General features: G+C 42.5%; 1 pseudogene; it reads left to right on the plus strand.

Annotated features, from left to right (window-relative positions):
- Positions 1–386: 386 nt before the first annotated feature.
- On the plus strand, positions 387–981 carry LOC118009790 (annotated as a pseudogene).
- The last annotated feature ends 5,296 nt before the right edge of the window (positions 982–6,277 follow it).

The following is a 6,277-nucleotide window of genomic DNA, read 5'->3' on the forward strand; positions in this document are numbered from 1 at the left end:
TGGCATTCGGTGGTCTAGGCCATCTACCCGTGCAGTTAACTCATGTCCACTAGCCCTTCTCATGCCCAACCTGGGATGGACCACTTCCACCATCTTATAAGAGTACTACTGAGCATCCCCCCCTGCCCCCCCACCAAATTTATGACTCAACAGGTGAGAAAACCCAGCACATGAAGATTAGTTCTGGTCACACATGACTTACCGCCCAGGGTCAGATACTCTATCTCTACCAGATCCAACCAGCAAGCAGGAACTGCTTTCTGAATGGTATAAATCTGTGCTACAGATGAAATGGACTTGCTCTAGAACTGCATTGTCCAACATGGTAGCCAGTGACCACATGAGACTATTAATGCTTAAATTTAAATTAATTAAAATTAAGTAAAATGAGCCCACACCCGCCATGCTGGTTTCACACGCTCACCGCAGGTCCCAGCAGACCGCGTGCGGGCGGTAGAAAAGATGGAGGCGGTGGTTGCGGCAGAGACAAGGGGTAGGAGCAGCGATGCATGTCCCACATCCGGGTCATCATGAAGAGCTCCCTCCCCCCGCCCCCCAGGTGTTCTCCATCAACCAGGAGGTGCGGGTGCCCATGGCCAAGGCTGTGGAACTCTTTGTTCAATATCTAGCCACCTATTCCTAGAGACATGGCAGTGAAAAAGAAAAGGAAGTACTCAATGATTTGTGAAATACTGCAGAGGAATCCAAAACTTTTTATTTTCTTGCAGATTTATTACCCAAGATGATTTTAGCTAGTAAATATCTGAAAAAGCTTAAAGAGGGGAGAAGACAAGGAAGAGAATGACAGCGATGATGAAAGTGATGGGGATGAAGCAGAATCCGAAACCAAAAAGGAGGTACTTTAAAAATCAGCCTGCGGCGCCTGGGTAGCTCAGTTGGTTGAGCGACTGCCTTCGGCTCAGGTCATGATCCTGGAGTCCCGGGATCGAGTCCCGCATCAGGCTCCCTGCTCGGCGGGGAGTCTGCTTCTCCCTCTGACCCTCCTCCCTCTCATGCTCTCTGTCTCTCATTCTCTCTCTCGCAAATAAATTAAAAAAAAAAAAATCTTAAAAAAAAAAAAAATCAGCCTGCTGAGAACCCTCCTGGATTGGCACCATTGTTTTGGAAACACAGCACTGTGCGACTTTAGGCTCCTCAGTTTTCAGAGGCTTGAAATACATTGTGTTCCTTCCTGGCTGAGAGCAAGCACCTGATATGCCCACACCATAAATGGCCAGAAGGAAAGTAACCTAGACAGCAGCCTCTCTCTGACAAGCCCATGTTGCAGTTGGCAGTACCAAGAAATTTGCCTCTACAGTCAGGCAGACACTACCAGATGATCTGCTGCAGCTGCAAGCTCTAAAGGCAAAGACAATGTGGCTTAACTGTTTAATTTACAGATAGATTTTTGAAGAGGCGCTAAATACCAGTGTGTAAATTCATAGATTATATTTGGAAATTAGCTCTTGTTAAACAACTAGATCTAGTTTGAGCTAAATATGTAGCTTATGGGTAGTATGTTACATTTAAATTTCCTCTTTCAGGAAAACTTGACTCTTTTGTCCAAATACTCACTGCATGTTTTTAACTGCAAAGAAATAATTTTTCTTTTTTTTATTACAAGCAGTACGTGTTTTTACAGTAAATACTTTACGGAACGAGTTTTCGAGCCCTCTTTTGTTCTAATGCCTTGCTTATTACCTGAAACTTTTGTGAAATTTAAAAATAACCATTTCTAACATTTTTATTCCCAGAAAAGAAGCGCAAGTTAATTAAACCAAATACAAAAAGAAGTATTACCTCTGCATAAGCATATTTTTCTTAAAAACATTGTTAAAATTTTGTATATGGAAGATCTCATATACATTACTGTTCCTTTGTTTATGACCAAAGTCCTTGTTTTTACTGTTCATGAGAGAAAACTTACCATAAGTCCTATTTTTCCTCATAGAGTAAATTTTTGGCTGTCTTGTCAGTCACTTTTTTAAAAGATTGAGTTATAATTTACATCCAGTAAAATCATCCTCTAATGTCTGACCTGTTGGTTGTGTAAGTGATCAATCTACAGGACAGTTCCATCACCCCAAATACTCCCCTGTACCCTCTGGAGCCCCTTTCCTTAGCCCCAGGCAACCACTAATGTTTTCTGTTCCTCTTGTTTTAAAATCCCCCAAAATTAAATTAAGTAAAATGTTAGACAGATAGGTAGGTAGATAGGTAGACAGGCAGGCAGGCAGACAGACAGATGAAATAACGCTAGCCATACGTCAAGCTTGGCAGTAGGTGTGGCTAGTAGCTGTTATATTGCATAGAACATTTCAACAATGCAGTCTGCTGTTCTAGAACCCTGGAGTTCCACATAGTAACTCTTCTTTGGAGCTTGCTATAAACTCTATATAGTGTCCTTTCCCACGACAGTACTGATCTGTAGTACTATAGGATCTGCCAGGTTGTATGGTCTAGGTGCGGGACTGTTTGCTTCCTAGCCTAGACCTCCTGCAGACTCTCCTATATTTAAAACTGTCAGTTTATGTTCTTTATTAAAGGCAATGAAGCAGCATTCTCAAATATGGAATGTATTGCCTCCAGAAGTCAAAGAGGTTTTCCAAGCATTGTGATTGGTGTCCACAGTAGTGGGAGGTGTGAGAATATGTCTTATTTTGAATTAGATGTTATAGTATGCCCCCTAACTCCAGACCCCCACCAATTTCATTGAGAGCCCCTGAATTTTCATAGGTTTATCACCTACCCTCTGGAGCACGTAGGTTTATCTTCTACCCTCTGGAGTCACTTCTTATCTGGTCCAGTTACCATGTCATCAATACAGTGGAAGAATGTGATGTTCTACAGATGTCTGAACGTTGTGGGTCCCTTCCGACTATAGCATGATTGAAGGTGGAAGAGTGAACATTGACCCTGGGAAAGATCCGAACTAAACGTACACTCTTCTCTGTCTCCTGGGAATGCAAACTGCTTATTGGCCTCCTTTCTAAGAGGGATGGAAAATAATATGTCTGCTCAATAAATTGCTGCGTGCCACATGCCAGGGGCTGTGTGTTCTGTAGGAAGAAAGGAAGGAAGAAGGGAAGAAAGGAGAGAAGAAAGGAGGAAAGGAAGAAACAAACAAACTACATTCAGCAGACAAACTTCATTCAGTGTGAAACCTCTAGTTTCTGTAGGGGTCAGACTAGTGACTAAATGGGAGTTGGGGAGGGACCACCATCCCTGCATTAAGTATTTGAAAGAATGGCATTAATCTTCCCCCACAGGACATGGTATTTATTTTGATTTACTCTCTGGGCCAGGGATAGGGAGTTTGGAGAAAGGGCAAGATTTAGAGACTTAGCATTGAACTTCCTTTTTTTTTTTTTTTTTTTTTAAATTTACTTATTTCAGAGAGAGAGCAGGAGTGGGAGGGGCATAGAGAAGGAGAGAGAAACTCAAGTAGACTTCACACTGAGCATGGAACCAGACATGGGGCTTGATTTGAAACCAAGAGTTGGACATTTAACCGACCACGCCACCCAGGTGCCCCCAACCTTCCCTTTCTGTGCGATCTCTTACCTCACAGGTCCAGAACCAATGTGAGTGTTCTGCCAACTGCCAAGTCTGTCCCTTCTAATTATATATTGGAGGATCAAGGAAATAACATCCATGTAGGCCCATGGACCAGGTGGACTCACAGTAAGCCAGTCCTGAAGCAAGACTCCTTTTACCACCCACTGGGAATCAGGGTGGCACTTTGGGTCCCCAGATACCCATGAAAATCAGTCTCTGGACCCAACAATCCTCAAAAACCTGGGTGTTCTTTCCCCCCAGTGCTAGATATCCTAGTAAATGTCTTTATGTCCCTTTGGGTAAAGATGTAGAGAAATACTACTGATTAAATGTAGCATGGTGTTGCAGGATCCTTCCTCATAGGGCCCTGGCCTCTCCTTCAATCAATGACTCTGGAGTCCGAGAACTGGCATAGGTCCAAAAACTAAGCAGTGGATCATGCCTTTTGGTGGGGCTATTGCCCTGAGCTTCTTGATCACCTGTCCTTGGTTTATTTTGATTGTGTAAATCAAGTAGTATCCTTATTGACTGCCTGCCCATCTGTCTTGCCTCTAGCAATACAGTATCCCATTCAGCATTTCCATAGCTCTCTGCAAATTGAGACCCCTGGCTGCCACTCTGCTTTTGTCACTTATTGTGACAATTAATATCTTTCTCCCAGTAATTAAACTGTTTGCCACCTAGATTCTAACATTTCAGATTTTCATCACCCCCTTTGCCATCAGGAGCTCAGTTCTATAACAGCATCTTCTATTAGCCTGTTCTACAGAGCTTTAGAGCTTCTCGGTGATTCTGGTCTCCCTCCCACCAGCACATTCATTATCACCTGGGAAAACTATCTTCCACACTTTCATGCAAAATATTATCAGGTGTTGGGGTTTCTGGCCCACTATCACATTTCCACTTCTCGAACCTTTTGACCCCTTCCTCCACCATCTGCCAGTAAGTCTTAACTTTTATTATCATTAAGCAATTCAGCATGTCTTATACCTAATCCTAATTTCCATTAGGAATTGAGATGAAAGGACAGAGAAATAAAGGCAAGTACATTGGGAGATAAGCTGATAGTATTGGTAGACACAATCAAATTTCCTAAGAGAATTTAGTTTTTATTTCAACTCACATTGCTTGTCCCTGTATCTATAGTTTGAGGAAGATGCCTACCCTGCTTGCAATCATGCAAATCAAATGTAATATAAACAAACTGGTAAAGAATCTTCAGGTACTCTGGGGCGCCTGGGTGGCTCAGTTGGTTAAGCGACTGCCTTCGGCTCAGGTCATGATCCTGGAGTCCCGGGATCGAGTCCCGCATTGGGCTCCCTGCTCGGTGGGGAACCTGCTTCTCCCTCTGACCCTCCCCCATCTCGTGCTCTCTCTCTCTGTCTCATTCTCTCTCTCAAATAAATAAATAAAATCTTTAACAACAACAACAAAAAAAGAATCTTCAGGTACTCAGAGAGCAAGAATATAGCAGTCTTGGAAATTTTACCAAATGGGTCCTTTTTATTGGGAAATTACGTCATTATTTACTGGTGTCACAATGATAACCTAATAGAACTCCATCTGCCATCTAGAGATTACCTTCCAATAATCAGAGACTTTATAGATATGCAGCTAATGTTAGAAATTTGCTGCAAGGAGGTGCCTGGGTGGCTCAGTCAGTTAAGCGGTTGCCTTCGGCTCAGGTCATGATCCCAGAGTCCTGGGATTGAGTCCTGCATCAGGTTCCCTGTTCAGCGGGGAGCCTGCTTCTGCCCCTCTCCGCCCCCGCCCCCACTCATTCTCATTCTCTCTCTCTCTCTCTCTCTCTCTCTAGGTCTTAAACAAATAAAATCTTTTAAAAAAAGAATACTAGTAAATACTAGAAAAACTGGGGCGCCTGGGTGGCTCAGTCATTAAGCGTCTGCCTTTGGCTCAGGTCATGGTCCCAGGGTCCTGGGATCGAGCCCCACATCGGGCTCCCTGCTCAGCGGGAAGCCTGCTTCTCTCTCTCCCACTCCCCCTGATTGTGTTCCCTCTCTCGCTGTGTCTCTGTCAAATAAATAAATAAAATCTTTAAAAAAAAAAAACTAGAAAAATTATGGAATATCACCTCCACTCTGCAAAACCAATGGAATAAATGTTTGTTTTTATCCTGGAGCAAAACTGGAATAATTTACTTCCTTGTCTCCAATGAACCTACTACTGAAATGAGACCTGATTTCACCCTCATGATTGACCCACTCCATTCTGGCATTTGGTTAGATATTGCCCAGTGAATTTCATTTTTAATCTTTATGGGCTAACAGTCTACAATGTACACAGAATAGTCTACCAGCAGCCCCTAAGCCTAAACAGAGACTATCCAAAATTGCAAATGTTTCATTCTACTTTAACCAAGCGGAAAAATAGCCTCTCTTAAGAATGTGCTGCTTAGGCATGTAAATCAGATTTTAAAATTCAGTCATTGTTAACTTTTCCTGAAAAGTAAGCTAGTGAAAGATGGATTGAGAGAAACTTTGGGCTAAAAAGGTCCTCAGAGAGCAAGAATATAGCAGTTTTTGAGTATTATTTGCCAAATGATCTGGTCCATGACCAAATTTCAAAAATTTTAGGCACTTATATCCATTTTTTAAGCACAAATTTCATGGAAAATAGGCCATTTTGCTGATCTGAACTTCTTTCCCTAGGGAAATAAACTATGTATCTAGATTAAAGTACTTTTTCCTGCCAAAAATGT

This window comes from Mirounga leonina, unplaced genomic scaffold (genome assembly GCF_011800145.1).
Source record: "Mirounga leonina isolate KUSES-001 unplaced genomic scaffold, KU_Mleo_1.0 Mir_128, whole genome shotgun sequence".
Lineage (NCBI taxonomy): Eukaryota > Metazoa > Chordata > Mammalia > Carnivora > Phocidae > Mirounga > Mirounga leonina.